The following is a 15,576-nucleotide window of genomic DNA, read 5'->3' as shown; positions in this document are numbered from 1 at the left end:
GCCCTACTTTTAACAAGAGAAGATAAGACTTAAACGTGTGATCGTGAAATAAAAAGCCATAAAACGAGAATGTGCTTCACGTAAAAGTATCGTTTCACATCGAAAAGATCCTGGCAGACAACCAAGTAACGCTTGCTTGTGCTTGTCGAAAGTTACAATAAACTACACCAGTAGTTCTCGAGCTGCCATTCACTTTCGCCGAAATCATGTGGCGTTTCATCAATTTTCCACGTTTCCTTGAGGCCAACATGTACAAATTTTATCCTTCTTTCGTCACGACGTTAGGCCAAAGACATCATCACACCCGTCCCAAGGGGGTCAGTAGCATGGAAATGTTGTCAAATGAAACCATGCCGCTTCGTACGTACGCACTACGCTTGCTTCCACCTTTCTCGTTCATTCTTAGCTGTGAATGTTTACACGTGCCTAGCTGATTTTATTGGTAGAATGACGACTATGTTTAAAACCCTCGGCGTCCGATTCTGGCAACTGATATCAACGGTAGAAAATACATATCAACGAATGCATTTCAACGTACAAATTTACATTCATAGCACTATGTATGAAAGCAAAGTTTTTCTTAGCAATTGTATTTGACTTAAATAAAGAGCAGGAAAGCTACCGTACAGTATACCAAGAGAGTTGTTAGATTTACAGTTTGTTTAAGAAATGTTATGCTCATATTGCTGTTGATATGTCAATATGTTCATGCTGCATAATATTGTTATAGTTTTTATCTGAATGTTGACAAGACCTTACTATATTACAATGTTCAAATATTTTAAACTAAAAACTATATTTTAGAGAAATGATAAGAAATTAATCATGGACAAATCATTAATGTATAATATGTTACATTTGTGTTAGTTGAAAACCCCTATCACAACATTTTTGAATATATCTCAAAACTACATTACAATCAAATAACGTTACACAACTCTCTGATTTCTTGGTATAAATATTAATCAATGAACTAGTTTTATCAAAACTTTTCTTTTACTTTACATGTGGTTACTCGTCCCTAAATTCCCCAGTTCCTCCATTATTCTTGCTAATCATTAGCCACCGAACCACAGGGAAACACCCTTCTTTCTATCCTTCCCATAACTCAACTCTAATCATTTTCTGAGGCAGGTATGTTCAATAAATGTTAAATCCATGGCTGGCAAATTTTAATTTAATTTTCCCATAATTCATATCGTATCACGTCATCTTTATCAGCTTCAAAGTTTGTCTTTGCTAAACCATACCAAGCGAATGTAAACCACATCGTCTTCCGGGCCTTTTATCATTTTTTCCTCAATGAAACCAAAGTTTTCCCAGATAATTTGAAATAACTGCAAAATGTCTCGGCATTCCAAAGTCGAAGGGTAACCGTTTGAGCTATTACAACTTAACTATTTCTTTCCATTCGCGACATGCACTTGTTCGACGACCCAGCCAAACGAGCGTAAACAATTCATTCCCGTTACATAGATAGCGAAGACAACACAACTGATTGCAGTAACTCATACCGGCAACAGTCTGCGATTCCGCCTTTCCACGCGTCGTCAACGATTGGAATTTCAGTTATAAAAACTACTATCTTACGGAAATTGGGCTATTCCTGAATACTTCACCTGGGAAGGTATGGAGAAACGGGTATTGTATGCTCATGGGATTCATCACCGGTGTGTGCGGGCTATAGGCGTTTGGTACTTTCACGAACGCTTCCACAATATTTGTGTTGGATTTTCGTCTTCGAGTTATTTCACCTGAACGGGGACGCAGGGTTCCTTCTTCTTCCGTGGAAATTTCTCCTCTACAGGCAGCATGCAGTTAACCGTTTCATTCTCTTCGTGCGAATCCGTTTCCGTCGCCCCACATACATTTTATTTCGGAATTAAATAATAATAAATCTTCCTACCGGCAACAACATTTGTGCGCTTTCTCATCGCGTTCAACGTGCATGAACAAAAAAAAACTTGGCAATAATAATATCAATAATGGAATACTTAAGACCGTTTTGTAGCCTTCCAAAGGCAACGTTACGCGCTCGCATAACGCACAACTAAATGAGAGAAAACTTCCCCAAAGTCGAATCGTCAAGCGATGCAGAGCAAATTCAAATCCGGAAATTATAATAACAATTAATAGGTGAAAAGTTGACTTTGCCGTTTCTTTCCATCTCCCTTTACGCGATCAAAATTTCTGAACCGACGCTAATAATTGCAGGACGAACAACCACCAACTGCGGAGTTCAAGTTTCGCTTACGAGTGAGAAAGTAAATAAATATTTTAATGTCTTAACGCTTTAAGAGGCGATTATGTGGAAGAGTTTTTGTATTTATATTCATGAATAATGCATTTTTGATGATGAGAAAACTAGAAAAGGTTAGTCTTTGGATTAAGATTAAATTTCTTACAGCCATTATCAAAAAACTCCATAGGTCTATGCGTCCTTAAGGCTACCCTTACTGACCAGACCAGTTGCACTTAGATATATTGTCCACAAACTTTTCGAGGATTCTGAAGTGAAGTAAGACATGAATGAATAATCGGATGATACTTTCATTGAGCAAATGGGTGACATTCTTTGAAATCTCATTGCAATGAGAAACTTAATGAATACCAAACATTAATTTACATAAACACACGGCCCGCAATGGTTGATATCATTCAGCTAAGCAGGAATTCAAACATTTTAACCCAGATGCTCTAGTGGGTGAGAGTATATTATAAGGATTAGATCTCTGCCCTCCGCAGAGTGCAATGGTTTAAAAGCACAATCTCTAAGATTTTTACAAAAATCTTCATCAAATAACAATTCCACATACTTTTATGGGGACAGTATGGTGGTTTGTGCCGAAAACGTGACAGCTTCTACACGACCGAAAGGGTTTAGTTCCTAACAAGAACATTTACCGACTGACTGACCCAGTTCCATTGGGTGGTAATAATAAATCTAGAAATCTTATAATATTATCCACATAAATCGGTCATTACACCAAAGAAGAATAAATAGAAGGACTCTTACTTGTTTTTAACATGTTAAAACATCAAGCTAGTTTTATACACAAAACCATCGGTGACTGCTATCGTAATGCTAGGAATGTAAAAATCGATATCGTATTTAAACAGTATAATCAATCCATTCAAAAATATTTTTAACTCGTTCCATCCAACCCATGGAAACGGTTATAAACCGGCAGCATATAATTATATTCCGGTATTGTCAAATAATACCTGCTTATTACACACACCTAATGAGTAGGTTATTTGAAGTATGCAACTTCCCAGGAGCAGCAGGCCCAGTTTTACATAAAAATCATTTTGGATGGTTTCGAATTCACGTACCCGTTATGGTTTTATAAAATAATACCTAAATGGATCCATGGTATTTTGATTTTTTTTTATTGTTTAGAACAGGAAGCGCCAAAATACAGCTCACGGACCGAATCAAATTCATTTCGCGATGAGTCAATTTAATGAATTCCATCTAATCAGCTTTTATTTAAGTTATATTTTCTTGTTTCTTTCCTCGCACGATAGCTGTTACATGTATGTTGGCAATGTATTAGGTACATATATTTAGGTTTATTGGAAATGGTTTTATTGTACATCAAAATATGTTGCGTCTGAGTGGTACTTAATAATTTTTAAAAGCCTTATAGACTGACCTTATAGACATGTTCGCGTAAGACGTTACGCCAAGTACAGGTGGTTGATTTTCAATTGTATGTTAAATGATTTTTGATAATAAAAATAAGTTAACGAGTGCAAATAAAAAAAAAGTGTGAGGATCATTTATCCATACAATATTTGGAGTTTGATTAAATTTATACATTTATGTTTATAGCGATTTTGAGCCCATCGGCCATATTCGCCTGTATTTGGAGTAATGCCTCCCGTGTCGCGTGTCGTTCGGATCGGCCAGTAAGGTATTTATAGCTGCAACGATTCTGGTTGCTTGCATGTGTAAGGCACATTGTAAATTCAGGACGGGTCAGTTCAGTAGCTAGGGTTCCCAATGTTCAGCGGTGAATCAATCTCCCAGGACGTCTCATGATGATATTTCATAATCAGTTCACTCCTCATATTGTTAAGTTATATACGTGACCACAGAATCATGAGATTGTCCTTATCACGAAATGATTCATCTTCTTGGTATATAGACTTAAACGGTCATGGCATTCTATTCAAAAAATCTGGAAGGGGGGTCTTGAACCGGAAAGAAATTGATAGAAACAATTAGAAAATTTCTTACGTAAGTATGTTTGACAATCCTTACAACACTCTCGTTACTATATTGCGCCACTGTGTTTACCTTACAACAAACGCCAAATTTTGTGACCAAAAGAGCCAAATTCAACTAAAATTTTTGCAGAGTTTGATGTAAAGAACCAATTAGATAAGCCAAGATTAAAAATATGTGAAAATTATATGAACTATAATAACGACTAAGAGCCGCCATCTCGAAATCAATGAGCCACATGCGGCTGGTGAGCCGCTCTTTGCTGATCGCAGCCTTATAGCGATTAAGTTCTTTTCAAAAAGATGTCAAAGATCTATTGCTCAGTTTATTATTATTATTTTATTTGTAAAATGTGTGTAATAAAACATCCCAATACTTTAAGTTTTACAGATAGTAACCTTCTTTTCATCTCGGTCGTTATAGCAGTCACACTTAGATATTGTCATTCCATTGGTAAACCTTTAATTTTTTTTCACATACCTTTATGATTTAGAATTGATGCAAGGATCAGTTTTTTGCAAAAATTGGCTGTTTTCTAAAAATTTTATAATTCATAAGATTTGAAATCAGACTAAGAGTAAATTAAATTGATTGTGTTTATTTATCTAATTTTTAGCATTACTTTATCATTTCTATTTGTATTACGTTTGTGTTTGACTTGGTTTGTTAATTTGTCACCAGTTTGAATATATTATTTGTCCTTTAAGATGGCTGTGTGCGTTACCAACACTTGGGTGACAGTGAGCTTTAGCTGCAATGCAATGGCTCAGTTATGGCAACGGTATCCTGATAAACTGAAATAGCCTTTGACAGTGAACATATATATACTCTTCTACAAATAACTGTAAATTGTAATTTAATTGTGAAGGTTCAAGTAACTTAAACCTGTGAAAAGCCGGTCTCGTAGTACAGTCGTCAACTCAAACGATTTAACATAATGCCCGTCATGGGTTCAATCCCCAAATGGATCGTGCCGCCATTCGTAGAACTGACTATCCTGCTGTGGGGGGATCAATTAGTCACTGAAAGTCAAGCCCACAAGTAGTGGTACAGGCAGGCCTTGACCGACAATGGTTGTTGATCCAAAAGAATAAAAAAAACTGTGAAAACTTTATTCTTGTTCTATTTGGTGTAACGTCCCTACGCAGACATGCCGGCCTTTACAGGCTTTCAAGACTTAATTCAATACCACGTAGCCGGGTAAGTCCTAATCCTTGCTACGGGAGGACGGTCCATTCTAGGTTTGAACCCATAACGGGCATGTTATTGAGTCGTTCGAGTTGACGACTGTACAATGGGATCGCCCCTGTGAAAACTTTATATTTGCTAATGATCAGAATGGAATATTTGACGTTACCAAATCAAACGTATTTTCGCGTCTACTTGTTTTTTTGCGGTGGTTATAAAATTTTAAATCTTTTTTCTTCTTCATCTCTTTTTCTCGTCACATTTCCATACATACATACATACATACATAACGGTCCATACATGCTTCCTAAACTTATTAATAAACGCAACCGGATAGTCAATCTATGCTCAGTAAACAAGCTCCAAATGTTAATCGAACACATTCGATGATTTTTTTACATTCATTTTGAGTTTTTGACGTAACGTTTTTGAAGTTGTTACTAACAATAACATGTAAGCTACACTATGAAGACGGAAAACCAGCGATCGATAAATATACTTACGCCGACCAACACACTACATTTGGTGAATCATGACTCTCCATACCAATGCAGACAGGTACGAATTATTGACCCCATCTAGTACTAAACCTTTACATTCAATGCCTTCCGGATATGACTCTCGTTTCGTTTGTATTGCTCATTGTCGCGCAATCCATTCGACCATGGGCAGGACATGTTTATAATAATACACACCTAGAGGTAGTTTTCAAAGCTAAATCAAATGAAATACGTGCTTACTTATTGAATCGTGGTCATTCTTGTACATACCACGATGCTCGCACTATAACGGTTCTCATCAAGCTCACACTCGGAAGCTCTGCAAAGGTAGTGCCTTACCCAAACTTCATTTCCATCATGTCCAATTGACCAATGTTGCAATGCTAATTTCTTCCGAATAGCGCACCAATGTCGTGCGGACACAAGCTTGAAATAAAACTAACATCCAATATGCAGGAAAGGTTGGCAGCTGAAAACATTTTCCGTCACCACTTGGCTTCCTGTTCTTGGAAAAAGGGGGCTCGATTTAGGAGGGCACATTACCACATCGGAACGTGGAACTATTTTTATTAGGTTATGCCAGCAATCAACATGGCCATTTTCCGAAACGTCTTGAGAACGTCATCGTCCCCTAGTGCACCACGCCGGTCAATTCTTTGGCCACCTTCTGGGACAACGCGGTAGCATTCCACGCCACTCGACGCGATTTGATTCCCATTAAGGTTTCGTTGTTTATTGTCCTTTTTCGCGATTTACGATTATTAGTGTCCAGTTGCTGTAATATTCATGATATTGCATATAAATCGTCGTTAATATGTTTAACTTCCCACTTTCTGCAATGAAAATCGCCACACCTAGCAAAGCAAACGGAACTAAACAGCTCTCCCTTCCCTACAGGTAAGTAGGTATGAAACGCTGAAACATAAACGGGGTAAAATTGCCTCTGGGGGTTTGTTCAATATTAGCTGCAACTAAAGCTTACACCACACACAGGAAAATGGCCATACATTGTAGGAATGCAATAGTTTTTGATTCTTTACGCCATCAACTTTCATTAGAATTTCCTGTTAATTTCGTTATCTGTTAGTCTAACCCATTTTCTTGTAATGAAAGTTTAACGCTACCTATATTGCATTCTACATATACCGTGGACATCAACTGACCCTCAAAATAAACTTTCAAAAACCTTATTAAAAATGTCGACAGCAAGATTCTTTTGTGAGTTAATCTGATTGTCTCCAAATTTGTCTAAAAACTATTTAAAAAATAAAAACAGACCAAAAATTAATACATTAATAATACATCACATGATCTTTTTACGAAACAAAGATGTATGTATACAAAATAAATATGTCCTGCTTTCATATTTCAGGACAATACTATGCTGTACATTGGAATTGTAGTAGTATATTTGCTGAACGTAAGATGTAGTCCATCCATGGTCATTGATTGAAAATCAAAATGTTAATAATTTACCAGCTCTGCTCAGCTCTGTCTTTCCCACTTTCCCTCGCCCAAACTCTTTCCCCTTCTCTCTTAACCGGATAATAAATAAGAACTATATGCAAGGGTACAATGGTATGCCAGCAGCATGTGGTATGGTACACGTGGAAGCTACCTTGGCAAAATAGTAGCATCTGGGATGCAATACGCGACACGTTTATTTCATTATGTTTCAACTCATTCCTCTATTATTCATGAATTATGTGCTCAAGACAATCGAATTCATAACTTTATTAAATCGTTCTCTCCTCGAGCACAAGGGTACAACATCGAGCCAGAAGGCTTGCGTTGGTGCATTATGGAAAGCAGCATCTATTCAAACAATAGCAATAACAATCAACAGCTTCATTTTCATCAGACGTGCAGCTGCGGATTATTGCAACCGCAAGCAAACAGTTCGGCTGAACTCTTATTTCATAGTTTGCTTCCATCTCCTGCAGTCCGATATGCCTAGAGAAGCTTCATTTGACATTTGTTATCATGACATTTGAGGAAATAATCAAATTGACCCAAATCAAGTTCAATAAGCGCGTGTCTGGCTTGGATTCTGAACCAAAGGTTAAATTTCACGAGCAATACAGACATTGGTGTGCCAAACCTTAGGAACGTTGATTCGGTAACAATTATAATGCCATGTTTCTTGAGGACGTTGGCATGCCTCGATGTATTCAGTAGGGAAATAAACTGAATTTTAATTCAACTACCCACCCAATCTAGACACTCCAGCAACCATAACTGTACAATGTAGGTGTATTGCAAAAAATTAAAAAAATCTTTTTTTTTTTTGAATATATGACATACTTTCATGGTAGAAATAAACATTTCTGTTTACAGTCATGTAACAATTTTGTTAAGACCTGGATATATCAAAATGTTTCAGCAACATTCGTTTTATAGAAAGGCTTTCAGATATTTATGTTTAATTAAAAAAATAAATTGAAATAACATTTTTTATTACTTTAGCCAGCCTTATTTTATACCCGTTTTGAATTTCACACGCATACGAAACTGATCCTTCATAATATAAATATGAATTAGACCCTAACCTATTGTTTATCAAAATTAAATGCGGTAAAGTACAGGGCTATCAGTTTCGAACACCTACCAACCTAAAAAAAATAACTTTACCGATTTCTCTACAAATTATTATTTAAAAAATATTATAAAACCTTGTCCAATTTTTCTTTTACCCGCTCTTTGTGCATGTTTGTAAACAAAATATAAGAATCTTACCCGCTCTTTGTGCATGTTTGCAAACAAAATATAAGAATTCCAAAAACTGTTTCAATTAAACAAGACATATTTTTTCATTGAAAATAAGCTTTTCAATAAAATCCTCATTTTGTTGCAAACAATCCTCATTTGTTGCAAACGCCCTATCCTCATTTTGCTTCAAACAATCATTCGATTTGAGTGTCAGAAGACATATGACTCTAGATAGTCGAAGTCTATCAAAGAAAGAGTAAGCCTCTGAATATGCTGTTTCAAACAAGCGTTTGAACAACATAGGAGGATACATCCCCTCTCATCAAAAAGAATAAGAAAAAGAGTGTCATCCGACTTATTCGATAGGTGTGAAAGAGTCGCATGCGAGCTTCTCTTACCGTGTGGCCAGACTTGGCGAAATATACAGCGAAATGAACTATTTGACAGGCGAAATATTTAACAGGTAAAGCTAAAGGGTTGGGGGAGATACAACATCCGCTTTTGAAAATCACTTAAAAAGAGTATCTCCTTATGCGGAACATTTATAAATGGGAAGAAATGATGAACTATTGTCTGAAAATTAACGAAATACTTGATATCGAAGTTTTTTAATGGATTTAATTGCGATTTTGTACGCGTTATTTGTTTACATTGCACATCAGCTGGTTGCTGAGATGCGTTATCTGACAGATATTTCACCTGTCAAATAGTTCATTTAGCTGTGTATTTCACCTCGTCTGGCCTTGCGGTTACACAAACATTTTACGAAACTAGAAGCAGCATAAGTCCAAGGCTGTACTGTTGTTTATTGTTGTTACACTGCAATTTTGTTACACATCATTACACTGCTATTTAACAAACGGAAACAGAATCATACATATGCAATTTACTTACGCTTCACTACTTTTCGTGAAAATGAGTAAATTAAATCAATGATCAAAATTATGCTGTCTTAGAAAACATGGATATTGAGTCGCAAAAAACTTGACGTGACTTTCTCTCAGCACTATTTAAAACTTGATTTTGAAGAGTTATTTCGTTTTATTTTTCAAGCGTTACCTGTTAATAAAAAACTTATCGTATAAAAATTGCTTTTTTAATATCCCTATTGTTAAGCTAAAGAGTGTTAAAGGGTGTTAAAGTTTTGCTCACGAACCGTCTGAAAATTAACAACTGTGATTCCGTAAACGGTTCGTCAATGTTATACGTTCCTACTTTTACTGAATAAACCAATTAAAATAACGTAAGGACGAATGGATATTTCTTTCCCGTTGTTCAAACAATATCATCAGCATAGGGGAACATGGGGTAATATGCACCCTTATTGATTCTCTATAAAAATCGCGTTTTTGTTACAAAAAACGTAGTCGGTAGTCAAGAACGGACTAAAATATGGTCTTTCTGTGAGTTATGCTGATCTACATGCACATAAATGTGAAATATTAGCAAAACATTCATCAGTTCGAGCACGTTTAGATGTAATTTTGCTTTCCGCTTTGCTAAGATATAAAAGTCCGAAACTTGTTGTGTTTTTATGCGTGGAATACATAGTTCTATTAATTAGAAGCAGAACTTTGAATAGCACATAAGTTTGCCGGTACAATATGCAGATTTACATGTGTTTTAATAGAAAATCTTTTAACTATGTACTAGGGCATAATGCACCTAGCAGAATGGGCAAAATGATCCAATTAGTCAGTGCAAACTAGTATGGGTTTTGTTATAGTTTGCATTTGTTTTGGTGGGGTTTGTCCCGATGTTGTGTTGTGTTGCTAAGCTACGTTTCGACCTGTTGTGCATTTTGCCTCAGCACAGGTGCATTTTGCCCCAACCAAACAAAAAGTGTTCAAACATGATCTGTTTAGAAAATGATATGTTCATGGTTCCTTGGGCAACACTGGCCAAAGTTCCTTATAGATTCGGATTAGTTGATAAAATCAACAATCACAAGTGAAATTCATTGAAAATTCCTTAATTTTCATTAAGTGGTGCGTATTACTCCATATTCCCCTACTTTTTAATTGCGTTCATCCACCTCTATCACTGCTAATGTTTGTGTCTTCTTTAGCAATGAATAGTTTTCAATTAACCGTAAGCTAACTGCTGCCATTCTGCTGCGTGAAAAATATTCCTTTATGCGCAGGAATTACGAATTCAAAAGCTCTCTTCCATCGCTAAGCAAACATACAAATTCCTTTCAAATGGAACAAAATGCTTTAAAACTGGCAACTAATGAAATGAGGGAAAAACCGTTACCTGGACTTCCGGAATATGATGCTGATCCAGTTGCTTTTATTTTTCATCTATTTTCCTCTTCATCCTTATCTGAGGTTTTTTTTTCATTCATACAAAACTATTTTTTGTCTTACCAAAAGCACGGTTTATCGTGCAACGTAATTATGCTGTGCTAAACGGAGAGTATGCTCATCTTTGTCGTACAAAGAAAGCAGAGCATCAAATCAACTCCATTTGTTGCAACGATCAATCAAGTAAAGGGCTTAAATAAAACTCTTGGCGAAATTTTCCTTTTAATAGTGGGAACTGTTTTATATTTCGACACTTTAAAAAACGTTTTCCGCAGTTTCTCCTTTGCTCTTGATGTTGCTACTAACTTTGTTTACGCTTGCGCGCGTCCCTTTTTCTTAACGACCTCAGTTGACCCTTATGCTGACCGCGGCCGACCTATTTTCTGATTCGTCCCTTTAATGCGCAAACTGGTTATGCTCTTCTATCCAACGGCTGTCTCACTTTAGAAGCATTTCGAAAGCTTTGCGCCATTCGAACGGATGATTCGAAAATATGCTGTTCGAATAGCTGTCACCGCCACAACAACAATAACAATAACAACTTTGACTGTCAATTAGGGACCTCGTGTTAACATTCCCCACCCCGTGAACACGTCTGCTTGCACGTACTTGTTGTTCACTAATTTACTGTGTAGGGATATTGTGCTTGTGGTTCTTTATGTTAACTGTTCCTTATCTACTTCTACGTTTATTAGTGCTAGCTTTACTACCGGACGTTTTAATTCCTTCCCTGACGCTGTGCGTATTAATGCTTGCCTTATTGTACCGTCTGTTCCCGGGAACGTTTCTTGAACAATCGCGCGCATCCATTCTTTTCTCGGTCCCTCCGTGATAAAAACCAAGTCTCCCGGCTTAAGCGGCTTGCACGGCTCAAGCCACTTTGTACGGCGGTTTAGTGTTGGGACGTATTCTTTCAGCCACCTATCCCACATTGCTTCGGACAACACGATTGCTCGCTTGTAGCTGCTCTTAAGGGCGTTTGCTAGGTCTGGTATCACTCGCAGTGTTTCTTTTCTTCCTGTTGAGCTGCCTAAAATAAAATGGTTCGGTGTTAGCGCTTCATTATCCGCGGATGTTTGAGGCATATAGGTCAGAGGTCGGGAGTTAATCAAGTTTTCGACGTCCGTCAGCGCGGTGATCAATATTTCATCGTTCAACCTCCTTCCATCATCCAACGCGTTCAATCCCTCTTTCACACTACGAACTATCCGTTCCCATACCCCACCCATGTGTGGTGCCGATGGAGGATTGAAGCTCCATTTAGTGTGTGTGTCTGTAAAGGTGGCTGCGCAGGTAAGAGTAACTTCCTTTAGTTGTCGTTTTAGCTCGTTACTCGCGCCTTGGAAATTGGTTCCGTTATCGGAAAAAATCTCTGTCGGTGGTCCTCTACGGCAAACGAATCTTCTGATGGCCATTATACATGATTCAGTCGATAGGCTATATGCTACTTCGAGGTGGACTGCCCTCGTTACTAGACAGGTGAAAACAGCCACATATCGCTTTTCGTTGCGGCGCAAGTTAGTAATGTCTATTGGTCCCAGATAATCGACTCCTACATTCGTGAACGGACGCAGGAAGGGGGTAAGTCTTTGCGCAGGTAGTTGTGCCATTCGTGGGTTTTGTGATTTACATTTCTTTACCTTACAGCGTTGGCAGTTTTTCATCGCTCTATCAACGGCTGCTCTCAAAAAGGGAATATAGAGACGTTGTCTAACCTCATTCACTACGGTTTCCCGATTAGCATGCCCATATTTTTCGTGATAGTGACCCAGGAGTAATGACGTTATGGCATGTTGCTGAGGCAGAATGATTGGGAATCGTGCATCAAAGGGAATATGGTTAGCATTTGCGGTTCGTCCATTGACTCTCAATATTCCCATCTCATCCATAAACGGGTCGGTGTTGTATAGGGGACTCGTTTTATCTATGCCCGGTTTTGCTTCATCATTTGTTTGTTGCGATAGAACTTTTAGCTCTTTTTGATAGCATTCTGTTTGAGCGAGTTTAAATAGGAGTATTTCGGCACGTTGAAGTTCCTCTGATTCTATCGGGGTAATCGTTGCTCGCTCTACTCTTAGATTAACCTTGGCTTGGTTTTCGGTAGCCTTTAGTGCCTTAGTAGTCTCGCCTTTTAGTTTTAGTTTACAGTTCTCTACGAATCTGTTGACAATTACAATTGTTCGCAATAATATGTTCCACTTAGAAATGCGGGTCGGATCAATAAGAGGCATGGTTGAAGGCGTAATGGAATGGGTTAGCATAGGTATTCTTCTTTCTTCCATCGTTGGTTCTACGGTCTTTTGCTCCGGCCAGAGTTCTTCTGGATGGTAGAGAAACGATGGACCATTTAACCACCTACCCTTTTCGTTAATTTCTGTGTCCTTGTTCCATTTTGTGAGACAATCTGCAGGATTTTCTTTTGTAGGGACATATCTCCAATTAGCATTGTCGGTGAGTGTTCGAATTTCTCCGACTCGGTGTGCTATGAATGGCTTAAATTCCCGAGGAGGCGATCGAAGCCATGAAAGTACGACTTGGGAATCTGTGTGTATGTACCTTTCTCTCACATTATAATCGTGATTTTCACACACCGTTTTCATCAATTTCGCTCCCAACAGGGCTGCCTGCAACTCAAGTCTTGGTACTGATAAGTGTTTCAAGGGCGCTACCTTGCTTCGCGACATTACTAATGCGCAGCGGATTTTACCTCCATCATTTACTCTAAAATACGCCACGCAACCATAGGCTTGTTCGCTCGCGTCGGTAAATACGTGTAATTGCATAGGTTCTTGGGGTATCGATCCAGTGCCTTTGAAATACCATCGTGGTATTTTTAGCTCAAATATGTTGGGAAGTGTAGCGGCCCATTTTGTCCATTTGACGAATTCCTCATCGCTCATTTGTTCATCCCAATTAATGTGTGCTCGCCAAAGATCTTGCATAAGCAAGCGACCGTGAATTAACATAGGAGCTAGAACTCCCAAGGGATCAAAGATGCTCATAATCACCCTTAATGCTATTCTCTTTGTTGGTCTTTTCCCCTCATTCACGTAGGGGATTAAGTCTTTGTGCCAAGCTGAAGAAAATTGGAAAATGTCTTCTGCCGGGTCCCAGACCATACCGAGTACTCTTGTCTGACAATCATCAGTTGTAGTTTTGAAAACTATCGGGTTTTGATTCGTTTTTCGTTCTTCCAGATGCTCTAAAACGATGGGATCGTTGCACACCCAGTTTCGCATATTAAAACCAGCTTGGGAATGAATTAATCTAACTTGTTTTGCACGCTCGATGGCTTCTTCTCGTGTATCGCAGCTGTCGAAATAATCATCCATATATGTAGATCGTTTTATGGCAGCAGCTGCTATCGGATATTCGTTCGCACATTCGTCTGCGTTACGATGCATTATGTATTGAGCTGAGCAGGGGGAGCAAGTAGCTCCAAAGGTGGCTACATCCATGAGGTATGTTTTTGGATCTTGGTCCTTTTCAAATCGGAACAAAAACCTCTGGCTATGTGTGTCTTCCTTTTTAATGCGAATTTGGTGAAACATCTTCTCTATGTCTCCTCCAAACGCAATTCGTCTTTGTCTGAATGTGCATAAAACTTGAGGAAGCATTACTAGTAAGTCAGGACCTTTTAGGAGTTGTGAGTTCAAGGACATCCCACCTACCTTTGCCGCAGCATCCCAAACTAGGCGTTTTTTTGTTGGTTTCTTTGGATGCGACACGATGTTAAGAGGAAGGTACCATACTCTGTTTGGATCAGCTGAACGGAGCTCTTCTGGTGACGCAATATGGGCAAATCCGTTCTCCACATAGTCCCTAATCTGCTTATGTACCTCTATTTTAAGTTCAGGGTCCTTTTCTAACTTCTTCTCCAGAGCAAACAGTCGTTTCAAGGCCATCGGTCTGCTGTCTGGGAAGCAAATACTATCATTTTTCCAAAGTAGGCCGGTTATAAACCTACCGCCTATCTTAAATGAGGTGCTTTTTAAAATAGTTTTTGCTCTCTCTATATCTTTGGGCTCCGGAATCGGGCCAGTAAACGTCCCTACATCGTCTAGCAAGAATTGTTGTCGTAGCAATTCGTTTAGTTCGCGGTCAACTTCTACCTTTTCTGTACCCTCGTCGCGAGGTACATCGCGGGCACATTTATCTACTGTTATCTTAACCGGTAGAGTATGTAGGTAGTGTGTTTCGCTCACCGATTGTTGTGGAATCACCAATTCCTCCTGTAGATCCGTGTTAGCTCCCTCATCGCGATGGGGTTCGCGGGAGCTCTCCGGTAGGATCTCTTGTAGAAGATCGTCTTGCGTTCCCTCGTCGCAGACTTTTCCGCGGGAACTCTCTTCTAGTTGCTGGGGAATTTGATGCATTCCCAGCATCGTCCTTCCTGTCTTTGCGTTGTTTGGCCCGTAGATGGCCCAGCCCAGGGCGCTCCTTACTGCGATGGGTTCGTGGGGTAGACCGAACCGAGTTTCCAGAGGTCGGATCAAATCCACATCATTGAGACCGATCAGCAACGATGGTTTCCGGTGCTCCAGGGATGACGTTGGAAGGTGCTGCAAGTGTAGAAAGGATCTTATCAGTGCGTCGTAATTTACGTTATTGGACGGTAGACTTAGCTGTTTCACTGTGT

The sequence above is a fragment of the Anopheles gambiae genome, chromosome 3, assembly GCF_943734735.2.
Source record: "Anopheles gambiae chromosome 3, idAnoGambNW_F1_1, whole genome shotgun sequence".
NCBI lineage: Eukaryota > Metazoa > Arthropoda > Insecta > Diptera > Culicidae > Anopheles > Anopheles gambiae.
The sequence above is the reverse complement of the archived record's forward strand: the minus strand, read 5'-3'. Positions refer to the sequence as shown.